General features: G+C 36.8%; 1 protein-coding gene across 3 annotated transcripts in view; it reads right to left on the minus strand.

The window, feature by feature from the left end:
- Window positions 1-23,971, minus strand: part of TTLL7 (tubulin tyrosine ligase like 7) — a 150,789-nt gene extending 126,818 nt beyond the window's left edge. For all 3 annotated transcript variants that reach the window (XM_024734648.1, XM_024734647.1, XM_024734646.1), the window contains exon 1: window positions 23,849-23,971. The gene's annotated coding sequence lies outside the window, so the exon portion shown is untranslated. The remainder of the gene's footprint in view (window positions 1-23,848) is intronic.
- Window position 23,972: the final 1 nt, after the last annotated feature.

Below are 23,972 nucleotides of genomic sequence, written 5' to 3' on the forward strand. Positions count from 1 at the left end.
CTTACACAAGTTTAAACATACTTAAAAATCCATCAAGCCATATCCTTAATATGTGTGCCGTTTACTCTATATATGTTACATATATTTGTGTGTGTGTGTGTGTGTGTGCATGTGTGTGAGACCTCAATTTTTAAAAAAGGTAGTGATACAGAACCATCAGAGATAGGAGAAGAATAAGGAGACTCCAGGGTCACAGAAGTCAAAAGGAGAACAGGGTTTCCAAAAAGGTAAGGTATGATCAACCACATGAGTACTACAGAAAGAAAAATCAAAAAGAAAAACGACCAAGAAGTAGTCACCTTATTTAGAAAAGTGGAGGTTATGACTGTTTGGGGGACAGCAACAGGAAAAGTCAGATTACTGAGGGTTTACTAGATACAAGAAGGAAGAGATGACCTTCAAAAGGGAATGGGAAAAGAAAGATGGCATGTAGTTTAGGGGAAAGAAGGTCTAAAGGAAAGTTGGGTCTTTTTGGAGGTGTGTAGTAAGAGAGGGATATGAGAGAAAAATCTTGAATATGTTGAGCCAGTGAGTTAAAAATAATTAAAAATAAAAAAGAAATGAAATGCCTAATGGGCTAGGCTCAAGGATCTAACTACAGCTCACAGGCCAAATCCAGCCTACTGCCTATTTTATAAATAAATATTTAGTGTAACACAGTGACCCCCCCATTTGCATATTATTGTCTAAGGTTGTTTTTGCCCTAAAACAGTAGGACTGAATAGTTGCAATAGAAACCATCTGACCTCATACAGAAAAGTTTACTGACCCCAGAATGAGGGTACTCTAAGAGCTAAAAGGAGAATTAATAGACATAGAGAGGTTAACTCTCTACAAGAGTAGAAAATGTGAGATTTTGTCAACAAATAGTGGTCGAGAGAGGGAGGGATATAAAAAAATTAGTCCTATTCTATGCCAGGGAATGAGCAGTGCACTGAGTGTCCATATATAAATTAGAAATGGTTTCAGGCCCCCAGAAAATAAGTCAACTATAATAATGTTAACAACTACTACTGATGCTTCTACTACTACAGCAATGACTAATATTAATATCATACTGCTTACTGAACATTTCCATCTGGATATTTTCAATGTCACCACAAACTCAAAACCCAACTCATAATCTTGGAATCTTCCTCTCCCTACCCACTAGCAATTCCATGCTCAAGTCCTGCTTTGTTTACCCCCGATTATTTTTGGAACCCATCTACTTGTTTCTGTCCCCTTCACCTCCACATGTAGTCCTAGCCACCATCACTCTTTCACTTGAACCACTACACTAGCTTCCTAATAGAACGACTCATATTTATATTCTTAGTCCCCTCCAATCCATTTCCTACAATGCAGATTCCAAAATACAAATCTGATCACAATCTTGTCATGTTATTCTCGCACTTCCCTTCCCCGCACCCCCTCACCCCCCGTCATCCTAGCTGGCTTAAACCCCTTTGACAGCTTTTCAGTGCTCATCTGATAAAATCCAAAAGCCCACTCATGGCCCAAAAAGACCTTTCCAAAAAAGACCTGTGATACTAGTCAATTCAGCTAAGCTAACAATATTTCCTAGATATCCCTTCCTTACATAGTTTCAGGTTAGAGTTAGCCACAAGAAGAAATCTGCATGTAATTTTGAAGGCAGAAGTAAAGAAGTAGACTTTATGCTCCAAAGGTCAGTGCAGGGGCGCCATGCACTGTTGTGCATGTTGACACTGATCTGCTGGCTCCCCCTGTTGGTATAGAGCAGCATCTGAGCCTGCAGCTGCTCCAGATCCTGCCAGATCTTCAGCTTCTCCAAATCCTGGCACATCAAGCCTTTCTGGACCAGGCACACGTGCAGCTCCATGGCAAAAAACAGCACCTCTTCCTGGAGGTCACCCACATTGTCAAGACTAAAGAAGGCAAGAGTCAGATATAGGTTCCAGTTTGTTCTTATGGGTTCCAATCTGTTCTAGTAGATTCTAGTTCATATTAGTTCTTTCCGATTTTCAGCCCTGCTGACCCAGCACCAGATGCAAAATTATAAGCCCACTGTAGACCGCTTTTCATCTTTATAATAAATATTTTATTCCGTATCACTCTTAGTGGTTCTGCTTCGCTGATGGAACCCTGAACAGATGCAATTGCCAATTAGTCTGCCTGTCTTTCCAGCCTCTGAGCCACCTTCCCTTTCACTCTCTGTGCGGTAACCACCCACTGCATGTTCCCACTACATAGGCTTTATACATGATACTCTTTCTGACTGAAATCCACCTCCATCGGTCCCTGGCCTTTGCCTAGTTAGAGCCCACCTTCCCTGACATTACTCTCAGAGCATTGGGTACTTTTCCTTCATAGCACTTATAGTAATAATTATACATTTATTTTTAATCAATTCCATCTCTGTCACTGGCCTATAAACTTGCAAAGAAATGCGACTATGTTTGGTTCTGCTCACAGGTGTTTTCCAAGCACATAGAAAAGCACCTGGGACATGATAGGTGCTCAATAATGAGTGAATAAATGAATGAATATTTGCTTTGTACCAAGCACTATGTAAAATGCTTTATGTAGATTATCTCATGTAATACTTACAAAAACGCTATGAGTCTGGAACTATTATCATTCCCATTTTACAGATGAATAGACGAAGTTACATTGCTGTAAGTGGTAAGACTGGTACCTTACCACTTATGCACAAAGAACAGCTTTACTCCAGCATTCACACTATCAATCCCTTTGCCCTTCACAACACTGTAAGGCCAATTTAATAAGATTTTTCTTTTTCATTTGACAAATGAATAAGCTGAGAGTTAAGAAGTTAGTTGACTTGCCTAAGGCCATGCTAGGTACCACCTAAGGCTAGAGCCCAGGTCCAACACCAAGTTCGTTGCTTTTTTAAAAAAAAACCTGAATCCTGCTACCTCTCTGCAGCCAGGCACAAAATTCATCCCTATACTGTATCCACATTCAGATTCACCAAATCTCTCCTTCTGTGACTAACCTCCACAGTAAACTCTCTATGAGCACGATCTTCTTTTCAGAAATTAATAGTTAGTGGGAAGACATAGCACAGCACTTTAAACAACACAGTTGTATGCTAATGTCATACAATGCCATGGCTTAGTTTCCGTTAGCATCATTTTAACACATCTTAAGACCTTTAATCAAAGGGAATATAGAATGGGGGGAAATGTATATCATAGCATATTTATATGGAAAAGTTCTTCAAAAGGATGAAGTTAACTTTTATAAGGAAAAGGAAGTAGTAAGGAAGAAGGAAGAAATAAGAGTAAGGGAGGGCTTCCCTGGTGGCACAGTGGTTAAGAATCTATCTGCCTGTCAATGCAGGCGGCACAGGTTTGAGCCCTGGTCCAGAAAGATCCCACATGCCACAGAGCAACTAAGCCCGTGCACCACAACTACTGAGCCTGCACTCTAGAGCCTGCAAGCCACAACTACTGAGCCCGCGTGCTGCAACTACTGAAGCCCACGCGCCTAGAGCCCGTGCTCCGCAACAAGAGAAGACACCACAATGAGAAGCCCGCGCACCGCAACGAAGAGCAGTCCCTGCTCGCCACAACTAGAGAAAGCCTGAGCAGCAACGAAGACCCAACGCAGCCAAAAATTAAAAAATAGAAAAAAAAAGAGTAAAGGAGGAAAGCCAAAGGAAGAGGGTGGAAAGGATGGGTTGAGAGTTAAATTTTTCTTCCTAACAAAAGTAAGCCATTTTTTTCAGTCACATAGGAGTGTATGATGTCATTTGCCTCTACAAAATATGCTTAGTCATTAATTCTAAGTAAATCACACGGCCTCTGACAACGGCTGTCCTGTGTGACACATTCTAGATTTCAACTGACAATCACAAGAGACTCTAATAGTTCCACAGTGTCAAAGGTAATAATTTGAGAATGAGGACAGCATAGTGAGAGCACATGGCAGATAATCATACCGACAACACATGTCAATCTTTATAAGACTCAACTCAATGGTTTAGATACTTCTCACAAATTCTAGAGTCCAATCTAAGTGGATTATTCCTAGCTTGGGTTTTATCATATTGGAATGCTCTGGAAACAAATAATGCTTAATTCAAATCCTACATTCAGAAAACGTTCTTCCTTTCTCTACTAATACCTCACCTCAAAACTGTTCTACTGCTATCAAATTAATTTAATTTTGTGCCTACAAAGGCTAACAAAGTAAAGGATTAAGCCCTTCTTTAGGCTTAAAATTCGTTAATTTTCTTGATAACCTCAATAGCAAAGCTTTTTAAACTAAATCATCTGTAAAACCTTAAAAAGCTAATTTTCCTTCCTGAAATCTGACACTTCAATTTTAAATACCTAATTTCAGCTTTGAATACATGATGCCTGTTGGTATATCAAGCATTTCATTTTCAGGTGCACTGACAAGCAGAAATACCAACTTTTATTCTCAGTCACAAAGCATAAAGTTCTTCAACTTCTTTTGCAAATATCTGACTCTACCATGATACATTTTGCATTACACATTTTTGTAAGTCACTGTCAATAAACAATAACTAACATATAGTAAATGCTTACTAAGTACCAGATACTATTCTAAGAACTTTACATCTATTAACTCATTTAAATTTAAGAGCATATGTACCCTACAAATGCTTTAATACTTGAATAGGTTGAAAGAAAATGCACAAAGAAAAAGGTAAGACAAGAATGCACTTTATCTAAACAAAGTTGATGTAGCAACTTACAAATCCATTTCCTGGACACAAAAAAATGTTTGTTTTGTTATTTGAACATTATTAAGTATAAGGAACACATACATCCATGAAAAAGGAATGCTTTCTCAGTCACCATTATGGAAGCTGTTATTGAAAACTAAGAAGCAAACTAAAGATTATGACAAGAACTAGTAAATTGTTATTTAAATGCAAAGGCAACTAATAAATTATATATTTGAAATAAATCATTCAGATATTCTTTTTGAAGCAATTATATTACAGAAAAATCATACTGAAAAATAATTATAATAAATAAATAAGCTTCCTAAGACCAAAATCAAAACAAACAACAATAGGAAAAAGCATACCAGAAGACTACTAAGTATATCAACTTAATACAATGGAAAATATAGATGTTGCTAATAAGCACACAAAAAATATTCCAGTCATCATGATATTAAGCATAACAGATTTTGACGTCAAGTGGCAAAAGAATTTGTAGGTTAATACTCACTTTTTTGTACTTTCTAGAAAATATACACCAGACACAATCCACTATATAATATCAATACATTTCTACTAAAATTAGAATACTCACGTTTGAGATATTTATCTGAATCAAACTGATCTGCTATACCTGCCCTGTAAGTCACTGTGTAAGGTTTAAACTTGAATCTAAAATATTTTTTAAGGTATTCAATCTATATTCTTGAGGCTGTTCAGTGAAAGACAATTCTATAATTCATTGAAATAACTGCATGGGTAACTCAGCTCCTGATGATAAAAGTAGCCATTTTCCTCTCTAGTAAGCAGTGTTCTCCCTTTTTTTCTCAGTTATATGCTATTCTATTCTTTGATAGAACAAAAACAAAACATAGTGTTTTCTACGTGATATGAAAAGTGTTTATTTAGCACAGTGCCTAAAACATAGTAAGCACCACAAAAGGGTTAGCTATACATTATTGTTGATGTTGTTAATCAAGGAAACCAGACATGTATCAAATGCCTACCATATTCCACACATTGCACTATAGGCTTCACAATCAGGCATTTCAACATACAGCACCAGAGGAGGTTTAAAAAAATACTTATGCCTATACAATACTTAGGAATAAGCTTAACTAAGGACACTAAAAACTACAGAACAGTGACAAAAGAAATCCTAAAAGGGCCAAATAAATGGAAAGACACCCCACGTTCATGAAATAGAAGACAATACTGTTAAAATAGCCACACTTCCCAAAATGACTTACAGATTCAATGCAATCCCTACCAAAATCCCAATGACATTTCTTACAGAAATAGAGAAAACAATCTTAAAATTCATATGGAACTACAAAGGACATCAAAAAGCCAAAACTATTTTGAGAAAGAACAAAGCTGAAGGTAACACACTTCCTAATTTCAAAATATATTACAAACTTATAGTAATTATAATAGCATGATACTGGCATAAGGCTAGACACATAGACATAGAAGTGGAACAAAAGAGAGTCCAGAAATAAACCCACGTAAATATGGTCAACTTATCTTCGACAAGGATTCCAAGCATAAACAATAGGGAAAGGATAGTCCCTTCAACAAATGGTGTTGGGAAAACTGTACATCCACATGCAACAGGATGAAATTGGACCCTATCTTAACACTATATGCAAAAAATCAAAATGGATTAAACACTTAAGTGTAAGACCTGAAACTGTAGACTCCTAGAAGAAAACAAGGGAAATGCTTCATGATAGTGGTCTTGGCAATGATTTCTTGGATATGACACCAAAAGTACACGCAACAAAAGCAAAGGTAGACAAGTGGGACTACATCAAACTAAAAAGCTTCTGCACAGCAAATGAAACTGCCAAAAGAGTGAAAGGACAACCTACAGAAGGGGAGAAAATATTTGCAAACCATATATCTGATAAGGGGTTAATAGTCATAATATATGAGAAACTCCTTCAACTCAATAGCAAAACAATAAACCAATTAAAAAATGGGCAAAGGAGTTGAATAGACATTTCTCCATAGAAGACCTGCAAATGGTCAACAGATATATGAAAAGATTCTCAATATCACTAATTATCAGAGAAATGCAAATCAAAACCACAATGAGATATCACCTCACACAATTAGACTGGCTATTATTCAAAAAAAAAAAAGATAACAAGTGTTGGTGAGGATGAGGTGAAACTGGAACCCTCTCACATTGTTGGTGGGAATGTAAAATGGTGCAGGCACTGTGAAAAACAGTATGAAGCTTCCTCAAAAAATTAAAAATAGAACTACCATATGATCCAGCAATCCCATTTCTGAGTATTTATCCAAAATAATTGAAATCATGATTATGAAGAGACATCTGCACTCCCAGGTTCATTCCAAGACATGGAAACAACCTAAATGTCCATCAGTAGATGAATGGATAAATAAAATGTGGTGTATGCACACAATGGAATATTATTATGCTTTAAAAAAGAAAGAAATCCTGCCATATATGACAATATGGGTGAACCTTGAGGATATTATGTTAAGTGGAATAAACCAGTCACAGAATGACAGATATTGCATAATAACATTTTTATGAGGTGTCTATAATAGTCAAACAAGGAGAAACAGAAAGAAGAATGGCAGTTGCCAGGAGTTGAAGGGAGGGGAATATGAAGAGTTGCTATTCAAAAAATATAAAGTTTCAAAAAAGAAAAAAAAAATACTGATGCCTGGGTCCCAGGCCCAAACATTCCAATTTAATTGGTCTGAGATACAGGCTGGGCATTGAAAATTGTTAAAGCTTTCCATATGATTTAGACATACAGAAAAGTTTGAGAACCACTATTTAAATAGATGTGTTGTTTCATTTGATCCTCATAGATTGTTTTATTAGTTCCATTTTACAGATGGGAAAACTGAGATTCAGACATATTCACTAACTTGTCAAAGACTTGGACAGGTCTCCTCAACTCTCAAAACCTTTGAACTATACCATGTTGCCTTCTGAACTGCAAATATGCTAAAGCCATCGGTCTGTTTCTCACAATCTTGAAACCCTGATGAGAAAAAGCCAAATAGTTCCTTTGTAAACCTGCATATTGGGTATGAAAGGGTCCTCCCTATGAATTCTGAACTCTAGTACAGGTTTTTGCTTATTTGTTTTTTAAATACAGACCGTGACCTATAGAGGGTCATGAAATCAATTTAGTGAGATTCAATCAGCATTTTTAAATGAAAGAATAGAATAGATGAAAATATAAGAGAGACAGACTGCATTGCATGTAGGAGGAAAAGTAAGTACTGAGTCTTGACATTTTTCTTTCTGGTGGGGGGCAGGGGGAAACGCATGGGTGTGTTTGGGTGTATGTATACTATGGCAAGAAATGAATTGTTATTTCTTCTTACCATGAGTTGCAGCCAAATATGTTTGAAAAATATTCTAGCTAGAGATAAAAGCATGAGATAAAAAGACGATCCTGAAAATGGTATTCATTTTCTAATTTGCATGCACTTAACCTGTGTTTTTCTCTAATCCTGGAATGTTCTCCTTCACCACCCAACATTCAAGCACAGCTTAGATGCCCTTTCTTTTCCTTCTATCTCTAAGGCAGAATGGTCTATCCTTCCCATGAACACTGTTACATAATCTACCACATTGTATCATATTTTTAAAGTATTTGATTTAAAGTTCTTCACTGGAAAAGGCAGTATCTCTCATTCTGAGCAATATGAACAAAACACAGAGCCTGATACATAGTAGAGCTTAATGTGTTTATTTGTGTTTTTTTAAATTAGGTTACAGCAACTCTGCATTATTTTACTCATGAAATTTTGGTGATACAAAATAAAAGTTAAGAATGAATCACATCTTCCATCTTTCTAAATAATCACAAATATAGTTACTTTAATATCTGGCTTATCGACACCTAGTCTACATGATACCCTTTCTCTGCCAAGGATTACATCAAAGAAGCAAGAAGCCAAACTTTGAAGGTATCTCTATTGCATTAGCCTACATTGTTTATACCAGCCTACTCTCTTATCTATTTTAATACTAAATAGACTTCCAATTTGTTTTCATACTTGGTTTTAATTAAACAGATTTACTGAACACTTACCAAACAAAATACACTAAATAGGTTATGTTTTGTTTCCATTTTACAAATGGTAATGGGGAAAAAAAAAAACATTTTTACTAAAAGGCAAATCAAAACAAAACAAATAATGATTTATTCTCTCTTAATCTTAAATTCTTAACTCCACCAAACTCTTTTTATCATCTATGTTCATCTAAATAAAGGTATTTTATCATGTCTTTCACATTTCTTAACTTCATTGAAATACTGGCACTATTTGATTATTCAAAGAAAGTATTTTAAAAATATACATTTTATATATATAAATATATATACAAATATGAGGTTTTAATATCTTATATCCCTGACCAGTCAAAAGTCCAATATTATCACAGTGATCTGAATAATTAAGACATTTAACAGATATCATTCACCATATCTAGTAAGCAGTTAATAGAAACTACAGAAATTTAAATAAAACAGAACTCAAATTTATTTAGCATTAGAAGAAAGTAATTTAAAATTATAATAGGATATAAATGAGAATTAAAATTGGAAGAATGCCAGAAAGCATACTCCTTAAAAATCTATTTTAGGAATCCATGTGAAAAATTCTGCCAGTCTTTCTGCAAAGTTAACCTTCAAATTTTCTAGTTACAAACTTTTGCAATCTTAAAATGTGAAGAAGAAAAACACATACCATTCTTTGGTTTCAAATTTTTGGCCCAAATCAAATGGCTTTATTACCTTCTACTTTATGCAGCTTCACGGAACATTATGGGCCCAACTATTAGAATGAACAGCTAGCCATGGCTGGAGCAGACTGGCAGACAGCATCGCTGATTCATCTCAGGAAGAAGCAGGCTGCAGCACCCACAGTTCTGATGATGTCCAAAGAGGGTAAAGTAATGGTCATAAGCCAAGTATTTCCTTTTGGAGCGCAGACAGAAGGACTGGAAGTAGACAAAACTCTGAGCTCGCTACATTTGAATTTCAATTTAAATGTAGTTCCTTTGGGCCAGAAAAGGGCAGTGGGGAGGTAAAAGTAATAATTTGCAGAGCTATACTGTGATCCCAAGGTTGGACAATTTAAGTATGTTTTTTAGAATACAGTAACGTTTTCCTGTTTCACGTAATTTCATTAACAAGTTATATGACTATTTCACCTATACTATGCTAAGTATTTAGCTTGTACTTTATAACCTGGAGGTAACCTATAACAAAAAAATGAATTTCCTATTTTCCTCATTTTAGTCCATTAGACTTTATATAACAACTATCTCACCTACCAAATATATACCTAAACAGTTTAGAGTTAAAATAATAACCCTTCATCTATTATATTATACAATCTGAGACAACTGCTTAAGAAGACCATTAGGATAAAAATGATGCAGACACCAGTCATAGAGATTGAGTTACAAATGTGCCCTGGGGACTATATGCACCAGAGAAGCTTTTCTTTCTCAGCTTCCCAGTCCATTTATCTGGCTCCTCACAGACCAGAATCCACTAATTAGAGGAGATGGACTAAGGGACCCTAAACCAGAACCACATCCAAAACTCAAATGAGACAGATAAATTATAGTCATAGAAAGAAAGGAAAGGAAAGGAGAGGAGAGGAAAGGAGAGGAGAGGGGAGGGGAGGGGAGGGGAGGATAAACATTCATCTAGTTTTCCTATGAGAAACTGCAAATCTCAACCATGAAAGCAAGACTAATAAATAGGTAGCATAAATCTAATAATTAAATATTTTTATATTTTTATAACTGATTTTTGTAACACATTGTATGACTCATTTTTTAAGGATCAGTTTAAATCAAAATTAAATCAAATTATACAGAAGAATTTCCAATAAAGCAAGAGGTGTTTTGGTATTTGGAAAAGGAAAACTGAATGAGAATTATAGTTTATTATATTATTATAACTTATAATACTATATATTAATAATCATTTATAATTAATAATAGATTATGTTATTTTTATATGTTACAAATAAATAAGCATTTATTTAAACCCCAAAACTCTAATCTGGCAGTGAGGAAAATGAAAATTTCTAATATGATGGAAATTTGGCTACGTTATAATCAAATTAGTTGCTTAGAATTTGAAAACAATCATTGAGGCTAGGATATATAATTGAGTCTAATTCATTCTTTAGCACATGTTAAAAGTACCTAACTGACTCCAAACCTAAGATCATGACCTTCCCACTGATTTAGTCTGGACAAGAAGGATGGGCCCTCCTTTCTCTTGTGGGCCCTGGGAAGCAGAGAGGAGGAGCCCGTGCTCTAGCTTCAGCTGCCTGCAGACATCACAGTGAATCTGAGTTAGTCCACCGTGGGCAGCCCCAGAAGGCTTTAAATGATGTGGAAAATGTGTACAGATTGTAGGACTTACTTAAGGCAAATTCACAAGGGATTACTAATGAAAGAAAATTAGACTCAAATGCTCAAAAGATTTTTAAAAATCAAATACCCATTACGTTGATCTGATAGCTGACTTTAAAAGACTACTGCTAAGGAAGCAAACCAACCTAAAATGCTCATGCAATTACTACAAACTAATTTTACTCCTCTATTCGAAAAAGTCTGAGGCTTAATTCAACTTTTGCTAGGTGAGAATTTTCCAAACCCCAACAATTTTGTTTTCACTTTCTCTCGATAGAAACTTAACTGATGGTTTAAAAAACACTCCAGAAAAAATATTTTGGTCTGAAGAAAAAAATTACACTTCTCTGCAAGAGAGGCGGAAGTGGTAATTCCAACTATTTTATCTCTACCTAAAACTATTCTAGCTGAAATGGGCATTTGGAGCCACACTCCATGTCATAAATTTAGGACTTCCAACACCTACTCTTCTGTGTGTTGGAACAAATGCAAAATTGATTTTGGAGGAGATTTAAACCTGTCTAAGATCATTACTTTAGCCCATTTGCTGCAGAGGAGCTGTGGCCTTCTATTTAGCTACATACATTTGGTAAAGTCCTCCTATTACTCGGTCCAGCTGACTCTCAAATCACGGAATTCTTTACTTGACTGAAAAGAAATAATAGCAGGTAATTCTTAGGGAGCAAAACCTCAAACAGATTGCTCCTTAACATCTCAGCTAAGAATAATAATATGTATGAAGGAATTCCTAAAAGATATGCAGAATTTTCTTTGAGATACTGTAACATCCATTCCTAGATTAAGCCAGATCATCAGAGAGCTACATACCTGGACCACACTACACTGTTGGTCACAGCCACCCTATAACAGAATAGTTATCATTTATTGAGCACAGACTACAATCTTCACCTATATCACAATGCTCTCAAGGTAGATATTATCCTCATGTTAGAGAAGAAAATAATCAGATCTTTGGAGGTTACTTCCCCCCAAAACACAGATCCACATCATGGGCCCATTGAAGGACATTATAAAAAATAGCCCAAAATATCCTACTGAATTCCACTGTAAGGATGTTGAAGACATTTTGCATTACACTATACTGAATTCACTTTAAAAGAAACTGTAGCATAAATTTCACTTTGGATTCTACATAGCAACAACTTTGTTCCTCTTAGGCAATTGGTTTGTTTTTCTCTTTGATTAGCTTTTCAATTAATCATTAAACTTTCTATGTATGTCCCTTTTTGCCTGGAAGTTAGAAAACTTGAATTAAATGTGTGCCCAGCTCTCAGTGCTTTGCGACCACCTAGAGGGGTGGGATAAGGAGGGTGGGAGGGAGGGGATATGGTGATATATGTATGCATATAGTTGATTCACGTTGTTATACAGCAGAAACTAACACAACACTGTAAAGCAATTATACTCCAATAAAGATGTTTAAAAAAAAAGCGTGTCCAGCTCTAAAAAACATGCAGGATTTCGTAACATGGATTTTGTGAGCTAATGTCTCCCCTAGCTCATTTCATGTTATTTTTTCCCTCACTGATATTCTAAGATTTTTTAAATTTATTTATTTTTTTTTTTGCGGTACTCGGGCCTCTCACTGTTGTGACCCCTCCCGCTGAAGAGCACAGGCTCCGGACTCGCAGGCTCAGCGGCCATGGCTCACGGGCCCAGCCGCTCCATGGCATGTGGGATTCTCCCGGACCGTGGCACGCACCCGTGTCACCCACATCGGCAGGCGGACTCTCAACCACTGCGCCACCAGGAAAGCCCCCTAAGATTTTTTTATCATCTCATCTTGCATGTTCATTCTATTATAAACTAGGTATCTTCAAATGGTATTACCAAAATCTTATAAAAAATCTACAAGGTGTACATTTTACTATATACAAATTATACTTCAATGAAGTACTAGGGAAAAATACAAAAGAAAAGCCATTTACAATAATCAAAATCAAAAGACAGTAATGTAAATATTTCTTGTACTATCTTTTAGTCAATTCTTGGTAAAACATTCTAAATTACTTCATCCTTGCATAAGTTATAACTGAATTAATATTTCTTTTATAATTTGTAACTTAAAATATAGTTATATGTCTATATAAGACATTTGTTAAAGTTAGGGTGGAGATAATTTTGAGGGATTTCATTTTGTAAAGATTACATTATGGACTTCTATTGGTCTATTTATCGTATTTTTTCCTAAGAGATTAGCATACATACCAATGAATTGATGTGGAGGAAAAAGCATCTTTTTGTGAAATAAAAATACTAGCAGAGAAAGAGGAAAATGTGCACGTGTAACAACTTGTTTAAACCAATGCCAAGTGTGAGATGCATATGCCCATGACTCTGGCTTCACTTTTCTCCTTGCCTTGGTCATCTTAGTAGTGCTTCTCAAACTTTTGGTGCTGGAACTCTTTATGCTCTTTCAGTTTTGTTGAGCTCTGTTTTTGTGGGTCATATCTATCAATATTCACCTTATTAGAAGGTAAAACTGATAAATGCTTAAAATACTTATTCATTCATTTTAAAATAACAATAATAAAACCATTACATGTTAACAAAAACATACTGTATTAAAAAATAACTATAGTTTTTTTAAAAAGGAATGAGTAACATAGTTTTGTACTCTTTCAAATTCCTCTAATATCTTTCTTCAAGAAAATAGATTCTCATACCTCTTTCTGCATTCATTTTGATAAGTTCTTCTGGTTGAAATATATGGAAAAAATTGGCCTCACAGAGATATGTAGTTGGAAAAAGGAGTATTTTAATACCCTTCTCAGGTTATTATAGATATTTGAATTTGATACAACACCCAAACTCAACAAGCGGTAGTTTCTTAGTACCACATGAGGCCAGTAATATTCTAACAACCAAAACCAAATAAAGGAAGCACAACAAAAAGGAAACTACAACCAATATCTCTCCTGAAATTAATAGCAAAAAATATTTAACAATGTTGGCAAATTGAATACTACAATAAGCATGTATATGTATGTGTGTTTGTATGTGTGTATGTATGTGTGTCATGTATACATGACCAAATGGGATTTATTCCATGTATGCAAGGCTGATTCAATATTAAAAAAATTAATCAATACAATCCACCATATCAATAGGCTAAGGGAAAAATCATATGTCCATAACAATTGTTGCAGAAAAAGCATTTGATGTAATTTGATATCCATTCAGGATAAAAAGTCACAGTACACTAGGAACAGAGGGGGGAACCACCTCAACCTAATAAAGAACATCTACAAAAAAACATACAGCTAACATCATACTTAATTGTAAAAGAATAATTTTTCTCTAATATTGGGAAGAAGACAAGGACGTCCACCCTCACCATTCAAATTATTTAGCACAATACTAGAAGTTCTAGCCATTGCAACAAGGCAAGAAAAATAAATTAAAGGCATACAGATTGAAAAGAAATTGTTTCAGTTTGCAAATGACATGATTGTCTACATTAAAAAAAAATCAAAGGATCTACAGTCCTAGATCCAAAATGTGAGTTCAATGAGGTTTCAGGATACAGGACCAACACAAAAACCAACTGCATTTCTATATATTGACAGCAAAGAAATGGAAACAAAAATTTTTTAATGCAGTATCATTTACAGTTGCCCCAAAGAATATGAAATACTTAAGTATAAATCTAGCAAAACATGTGCAAGATATGTGTAATTAAAATTATGATATTTTGATAAAAGAAATCAAGGGAGATGTAAATACCTGGAGACACATATCATGTTCACAGATTGGAAGAATCAATGTAGTAAAGATGTTAATTCTGGACTTCCCTGGTGGTGCAGTGGTTAAGAATCTGCCTGCCAATGCAGGGGACATGGGTTCAAGCCCTGGTCTGGGAAGACCCCACAAACCATGGAGCAACTAAGCCCACGGGCCACAACTACCATACCCACGTGCCACAACTACTGAAGCCGGCGTGCCTAGAGCCCATGCTCCACAACAAGAGAAGCCACTGCAATGAGAAGCCCTAGCACTGCAACAAAGAGTAGCCCCTGCTTGCCGCAACTAGAGAAAGCCAACGCACAGCAACAAAGACCCAATGCAGCCAAAAATTAATTAATTAATTTTTAAAAAATGTTAACTCTCCCTAAATTAATGTACAGGATTAACATAATTCCTATTAACATATTAGTTAAGTTATAGCAACAAAATTCTACATTAAACAGATTAAAAAATGGATCTTCCAAAAAGAAAAAGTTAATCAAAATTAAGTTTAATTTGTTAAATAATTACACCAGGCATCGTAATTGCAAAGTCTCAAAAAATCTCATGGACTTCAAAGAATAAAGAGGAAAATAATAAACAGCAACTTGAAACAATTCTATCAATACATTTTTAAACTGCTAAAAATAATCATTGCTACACAGGCAATAAAAGCAAAACTACACAAATGGGACTACATTAAACAAAATTTTTGTGTACATCAAAGAACACAATCAATAGAGTGAAAAGGCAACCTATGGAGTGGGAGAGAATCATTTATCTGATATAAAGAATTCCAACAACTCAACAACAAAAAATCAAATAACCAGATATAAAAATGGGGAAAGGGGCTTCTTTGGTGGTGCAGTGGTTGAGAGTCCGCCTGCCGATGCAGGGGACGCGGGCTCGTGCCCCGGTCCGGGAAGATCCCACATGCCGCGGAGTGTTTGGGCCCGTGAGCCGTGGCCGCTGAGCCTGCACGTCAGGAGCCTGGGCTCCGCAATGGGAGAGGCCACAACAGTGAGAGGCCCGCGTACCGCAAAAAAAAAACAGAAACAAAAAAACAGTTGTTTGACTGGTTTAGAGTAAAAATGGGGAAAGGACGTGCATAGACATTTCTCCAAAGATGATATAACAACAATCCCATTTCTAGCTATATATCAAAAAGAACTGAAAGCAGGGTATTGGAGAGATATTTGCACACCTATGTTCATAACGGCACTATTCTCAATAGCAAAGATGTGGAAGCAACCCAAATATACATCAACAGATGAATGGATAAACAAAATGTGGTGTATATACAATGGAATATTACTTGGCTTTAAAAAGGAAGGAAATCCTGTCATATGCTACAACATGGATAAAACCTTAGGGCATTTTATTAAGTGAAATAAACCAGTCACAAAAAGACAAATACTGTATGATTCCGTTTATATTAAGGTATCTAAACTACTAAAACTCATAGAAACAGAAAGTAGAATGGTGGTTACCAGAGACCTGGGGGAAGGGGAAAGGGGAGTTGTTATTTAATGGGTATAAAATTTCAGATTTGCAAGATGAGAAAGATCTAGGGATCTATTTCACAACAATGTAAATATATTTAACACTACTGAACCATACACTTAAACCATACACTTTAACCATACACTTAAAAATGGTTAACATGGTAAATTTTATGTTATGTGTTTTTACCACGATAAAAAATACAAAACGTTAACTGAAAGAAAAAATTGTTGCATTTGTGGAATGCCTACAAAATATCAGAAATCACCCAAATAATTACATAAATCACAGTATTTTTACACTACTCTGGACTCTTTTCTTCCAGAAAACATGAATATCACTTGCATATTACCATAATATGTATAGTTATACCAAGGGGAGAAAAACTCTTGGATTACTATTAGGTAATTTTACTTGGAGATCTAAATATCTATATTCATAGGTATTGATGAGTGTATTTGTTTAATTTTGTTCTCAGTAGAAGCTATTCTTTAGGACCTTCACTTCATCCTATATTTATTATTCTGGTTCCTTATGAATTCAAAAACAAAATTCACAGATATGCTTTCAAGCACATTAAGGAAGTAAATAGGCCATATTATAACTAATGAAAAATATATTTAACTTTTAATTCCTTAGTCAAGGATGAAAATAGCTCTCAACACATACCCAAGATACATTTGTTTGTTTGTTTTTGTTTTTGTTTTTTGCAGTACGCAGGCCTCTCACTGTTGTGGTCTCTCCCGTTGCGGAGCACAGGCTCCCGACGCGCAGGCTCAGCAGCCACGGCTCACGGGCCCAGCCGCTCCGCGGTATGTGGGATCTTCCCGGACCGGGGCACGAACCCGTGTCCCCTGTATCGGCAGGCGGACTCTCAACCACTGCGCCACCAGGAAAGCCCCAAGATACATTTTTAAAAGAGAAAATGCCTCCTATTCCAAAATGACAACCTCCTAACATATGTAGCAGCAAACTTTTCTTTCTGCCAGAAATGCCCATTTGGCACTGATTTCTGACAAGTGAAAAAGTTTTCCACATATGTATAGTCCACTTGATTTTAAGAAGCACTGATCCCTCCCTTTAAAACTTTCCTGAATATTAAAATGTATGTTTTCCTTTAATTTTTGCAGCAAATTCCAGAAATAACTTGTTTAAATTTTCCAAAAATAATGGATTGAAGTATGTGTGTGTTGACTAAGAGAGAAACTGACATGGACTAAAGTAGACATCAGAGATTAGGAAAAAGTATTCAATGGATTTGACGAGTTTTTTTTTTTTTCTCAAATACTGTAAAAGTAGTAAAACCATTAAAACTATCTAATAAATGAATGAAGGTCATCCCCTTGTTTACATATAACAGTAAATAGTAGCACCTATTGTCAAAATTAGTATAAAATGGGCAGCTGTAGACCAATTTCTAATCCTATGATGATTCGGCATGCATTTTGCCTGTTTTTTTTTTTTTTTTTTCCCTCTGCTTAGCTCGATTTTTCACATCATTAAAACGGAGGAAGTAATATCTGTCAATCTTTAGGATTCTAGATTGAGAGATGTAAGTAATTAAATACAACATTATCATCTTGGATGTGATCAAACCTACAGCTAAATGAAAATGTCTCCATCTGGTTTCATGTGAACTAAACTGATTGTAGAAAGTGTTCAATTTCTATCTTTCCTCTCCATAGAGTAGCTAGCACATATTTGTTTGGGTAACTGCAGACAGACCGATTCTAAATATAAACTGAGACGTGTGCTAAAATTACTGTCCTGATTTTTCAGCAATCACTATGAATGTCACACATGATTACAGATTTTATTTATTAAATACCTGGAAAAATATATTTTAAATAATAGCAATGACAAAATTACACATGAAAATCTTCCCATCAAATGCAATGATGCAAATTAAATCCACAGTTCCTAACTTTTCCTACCAATACACCACACATACAACCATTCATATAACAAAGCCAGTCAAACACAGTACTAGAATCACATCAATTAGATTTTACACAAATTTTAAGTGGGCTCTCTTCTCTTACAAAAGAAAGTACTACCTTAAATGAGAAGTATACCTAAACAGCCCTAAAATTCTAATCCAGCAAAGAGCATAGAAATAATCTTGAAGCTGCTGCCTGGATTACTGCTGATCCATCTTCCAAATCTACAAATGTTCACTTTACTTTAAAAAGTCAACTTCATTGCAAATAAGCTCACAGAGGAGGGAGGAGAATTTTTATGAAAACAAGCTACTGCCACCTTGCTGAATTAGATGTGTCACCAGTTCAGACTTTGCAAAGTAGTGGGTAAAAGAGATAGAAATGTTCAAAATAATCTTTTATCAAACATAATGTTCCATTTCACATAGCTACGCAGAACAAAAATAACACAGAAGTTTGGAAGCTCAGGTGCCATAACACAATTTAGAAAAACCAAACAATGTGGACAGTTCAGCATGCCCATTGGACCAAAAATATCATCAATTTCAAAAGAAAGGAGTAATCAGCCCCAGGGGAGACGCAGTGACCACTTGACCACCTAACTCTAAACCTTCAAAGAAGTCAAAGAAACACAGGCCAACTAGTTGCTTACAAGTAAGAAGTGAAAGAAAAAATAGAACATTGGATTTATCACTCAACTCCCAGAGCCTAAACAATCCCAACACCTTGGCTTTGTCAACTATCGTGTATACCATGGGTGGGAACGTGTCAGGTAAATGTCAAATGGGAACTAACGAAATAAGGGTAGTGGAGAATAAATAATAATAATAAATAATTTAAGTTTTTAGCTTTAACTTAACCCTAGGGAAAACTGTTGACTAAGCCCAGTTGAACTTTGACAAATAATTCCTGGGAGGAATGGAAATAGACTTACCACCTTCTAATAGCTTAAGCAAACTGTTTTAAATAGTAGGTCCCAACTAAGCACATGATAAATTCTGCCCAGAATATTACTCAGCCTACCTCAGTGCCCAATTTCCACCAGAAATCATCTGTCAGGTCCTAAAAAGACGGGGCCTATTTTTGGTTTGTAAAGTGATGCTTCAGTTTTCATTGTTTCCTTTCACATCTTCCCAAACTGATGATATATTCTAAGTGCCTGCCTCTCTGCTAACTACTTGTGCCCTCGAGGCACTTTTGTATCCCTAACTCCCCTTCCACTGGTTCTCAGAGACACTTCATGGCCTCCCTGCCTCAGTGGCTCCCTGGCCTCAAATTCCAAGGAGAATGGAGGTGGGATCCAGAGGAAACCCAGGTGAGAGCCTGGGGAAGCAAGGCAGAGGCCTGGCCAATGTACCTGTCCAAGGAGGTAGCGTCATGTAACCCTACAACTGGTGGGACACTGAAGCACACTGTCTCTCCTCAATGAGGGGAATTTCCTCTGGTCGAGAAATACTGGGAACGAGAGGAGGGGACACCCGAATGCCGGCAGGGGATGTTGGAAACCTTAGGCGACTCCCCAGCGGCTGCTGTTCTCAAAGGCCATCTCTGGCAATGTGCACGGGGGAGAGGGGGAGAGTCTGCAATGTCCACCAGACACTCTTGCACCTTGTAACCTGGGTTTCTGCTGAGAACTGAAAGAGGTCTGGAATTCCTGCGCTTACCTATGTGGATTCTCCAAATTAGAACGCGAGAGTGAGTTCATAAGCCTTGCACTGCCGGGGTACTGCAGCTGAGGCATGGGAACCTGATACAGAAGGGTGGAAGAAGTTTGAAAGAGACAGATATTGTGTGGAGGATAGGGGTGGATTCCTGAGGGAAGGGCACAGTAAAGGAGAGAGTTGACGTCCACAAATACAACACCAGGACCAGAAAGCAGTCTATCACACAAGCCCCTTCTCTGGCTACAAACTCTTGCTCACTCTCACCAAACCTGTCCTCCATTATTTACATCTTCTCTCTTCAGTGGCCCCAACTGCCTGCCTTTCTCCCAGTATCCATGATTTAACTAATCTTTCTAATCAAAAGACAAGTTTGCCTGAAATAGTATAATCTGAGGAGTCACAGACAGGAGTGTTATTAATTATTAACATGCAAATATCCTGTACTTAATATGCTAATGCTCCAAAGAAAACATACAGAATCCAGTAGAGTTTTAAAACTTGCATAAAATTTAGTCAAAGTAAGCATCACAAAAAAAATCTATAACTATGTGTAGTAATGGATGTTAACTAGACTTACTGTGGTGATCATTTTGCAATATATACAAGTATTAAATCATTACGTTATATACCCAAAACTAATAAAATGTTATATACCAATTATAGCTCAATTTTTAAAAAAAAAAAGTCAAACAAGAACTCATACCTTTTAACCCAGAACTTTTATTTCTGAGACTCTATCCTAAGGAACCAATTTCTAAAATTTAGAAAAGAGCTTATGAACAAAGATGTTCATCACAGTGTTGTTTATTATACAGTGACTATGTATTTGTATAACAGATTCACTTTGCTGTATACCTGAAACTAACACAACATTGTAAATCAATTATACTGCAATAAATTTTTTTTAAAAAATAGTGACAATGAGGAGTGATTAGGAATTTATGGCACATCTACCTCATGGAAAATTATGTAGGCATTTTAAATGTTCACTGTCAAATTGTAATTAAGTGAAAATTACTGTTATAAAATTTAAAGTAAAAATGTATAAAAAGTAATATACACAGCATGATTAAAACTATGTGCGGAAAAAAGAGTGGAAGGAAACACATCAGTATGTTAATAGTGGTTGTCTTTAGTTAGTAAGATTACGGTGATTTTTTAAATATATTCTTAGTTTCCAAATTGTTTGTAATACTATAATGAAAGGGGGAAAGCTTTTAAAAAGGCAAACCTCCTTGGAAGAGGAAAAATCTTACTTGCATAGAAAACTTTCTGGGTTAGTACTTTAATATCAATACCCAGGAAATATAACATTTTCTCAAACGGCACTTGGAACAAGGAATATGGAGCAAGACAAGCCAAAGAGAAACTTGGCTTGCTCAGTGACCTACACTAGTTCCCTATGATTACCCAATAAGGAGCAGATTTCACTGCCTGATACCAAGGTTCTTCATAATTTGTCACCATGCATCCAAACAGTACATGACCACTTCTCTGCTGAACTTCTTCCTCTGGCTTTCTCTTTCCTACTAAAAGCCTTCCCATCTCTCAGAGAGTGATTTAATACACTTCCATCCATGAAGACTTTCCTGATCCTCTTATGGCCCTAGCCATTGCTATTTCTCCTTCTTCTTAAGGTGTTCATATGGCACTTAAGTCTGCACTACATTTTTCCGGTATTAAGCCAATTCTACCTATTTGGTTAATTGCTCATATGTAGGTAAATATTTTCCCAGCTAGACTTTTAGTTTCCCCGGCTAGATTTTTAGAATTTAGATGGTCTGCAGATAGCAGTCATTTGACAAACACACACACACACACACACACACACACACACACACACACACACACACACACACAAAGGGAAGAGAGAGAGAGAATACAGTTCCAAAGCCAAGTTGGTATTATATTCATACTCAGTGATGTTATCTAAATAAAGTGTATTGCATCTGTTTTAAAATGCTCCTACTGACCCTCCAACGCTAGAACATGCACTTTCCTTTTTTTTTTAAATAGCAGTGGGATTGTATTTTTGCTTATTCATTTATACCAATTCTGCTGTCTCCTTTGGGATTAAACAGATTGGACCACAAGAGGCCTCACTGAGGTCAGGGTATGGTCTATAGCCATATAAAGAACAAAAAGAAATGACCTCCTAGAAATCAAACTTAAGACTCATCTCAAGACCCTACTTCTCTTAACAGCCTTGTCTGAACAACAAATGTAAATTTGTGCCTCCATTTTATCCCTTTAGTCTATCAATATCCTCATCAACTCAAAAAAGAATTCTCCAATGCAAATGGTTAAATACTTTAGAAATGATGGACTAAGATGACTATGATCCTATCTGCCCTCATATACTAGTCCAGTACTTGGAGATAATGAGCATTTGTACTATAGCAACCTGCTTCCTGAAACATCAACAAGAGTTGCATATCTTAAGAGAAAATACATAAATCGTAAATGAAAGCAAATCAAATGGCCAAGCAAGGAACAAAGAAAAACCTAGCATCCATTATTTTTATAGAAAGAGCATACAAGGTCAATATAACTGTTGACCCTGAAGGGCAGGGTAAAAACAAATCAATACAGTTTCCCACTATACAGAGCTACACTTTGCTACAACACATGTTTTGTGTAAGAGTCAATGCTTGTCCAGATTCCACCACTAGCTAGCTGTGTAATCTTGAACCTTCTCTGTATTTCAGTTCCTTCGTCTGTAAAATGGAGCTATCACCTGCTATGCCAAAGCACAAAGCATTCACCATCTATCACTGCCAAAAAATGTTTTGAACAGCTCCTGTTATGACCTAGCTCTCCTATGCAGTGTGGTCCAGATACTACATTTTGGCATATGCTTTCTAAGAAAATAGTATATTTTTTCATATAATTCAAAAAATGCTCCTACTTTTATACTAAAAGAATGATAATTCCATACACAGGAAGTTTACAGGTTGTTGCTGTTGTTTGAGATTACTTCTATGAAAACTAATACTATGTTTAATATGTAATAAATCATATACTTGTACATATAACTTGGACACACTTGGATACACAACTCCTTAATACAGTGGAACGTTCATGGGCTTTGGGATCAGGGCATCTCATATCCAAATACCTATGCTGTGACCTTGAGCACGTAATTTAACTTCTCCGCTCTTCACTTTGTACATTTGGTTCTGAGTTGTTGTCATGATTTAATGAAATTATTTATATATATATATATGTGTGTATACATAAAGTGCCTAGGCTCTGAAAGTATTATTTCCTACCTCCCTTAAATCTTTTCCTACTATGTCAAGACCAATCAAACCCACTCTGAATACAAGACAGCTTGGATACAGCATCTTTCTCACACGTTAGCGGGGGATGCAACGCGATGTCAAGTTGCACGAATGATGGCACAAATTGGGCATCCAACCGAGTTAGAAGTAGAGAAAATGACAGGTGTAGAAAAGGGCCCTAGACTTCACTCGCCTGTGCGAAAAAGACACACTGAATACTGCACCGCACCCTCACGGAGGTCTGTACCGTGATGTGGGAAAAGGACAGAATCACAGAACAAGCCAGCAGGGAGCCTCCTAGCTCCCCCCACCCGACCTCGCCCGCTGGGGTCGTTCATCTGAAACCCAGAAGCTGAGGAGAGAGCAGCAACTGACCTCGCCCCCCCACACCCTCCCCCATTCTGCCCAAATCTCTCAGGGCGCGAATGGTGCTGAATCATTAGCACCAACAGCAGCAGCTCCCCGTGCCGCTGCTCTCGCAGGGGCCAGTGTCCCCGGAGCAGTGACCGTCCGGGCGGGGGCCGACACCTCGGGGGCGTGGGGACAGGGAAAGGGGGTCAGGGAGGATCGGGGCAGCAGGTACTCACCGGGGTAAGGAAATCCCAGCCCGGGTCCTCGCCTCCGGGCTGCGGACGGTCCCTCCACGGCTCCCGCGCACCTCGGCTTCCCACCGCAGCTGCCCGGGGCCCGGCAGCCCGCGCTGAATCGGCT

Source organism: Neophocaena asiaeorientalis, unplaced genomic scaffold (assembly GCF_003031525.2).
Source record: "Neophocaena asiaeorientalis asiaeorientalis breed wild unplaced genomic scaffold, Neophocaena_asiaeorientalis_V1.1 scaffold15, whole genome shotgun sequence".
NCBI lineage: Eukaryota > Metazoa > Chordata > Mammalia > Artiodactyla > Phocoenidae > Neophocaena > Neophocaena asiaeorientalis.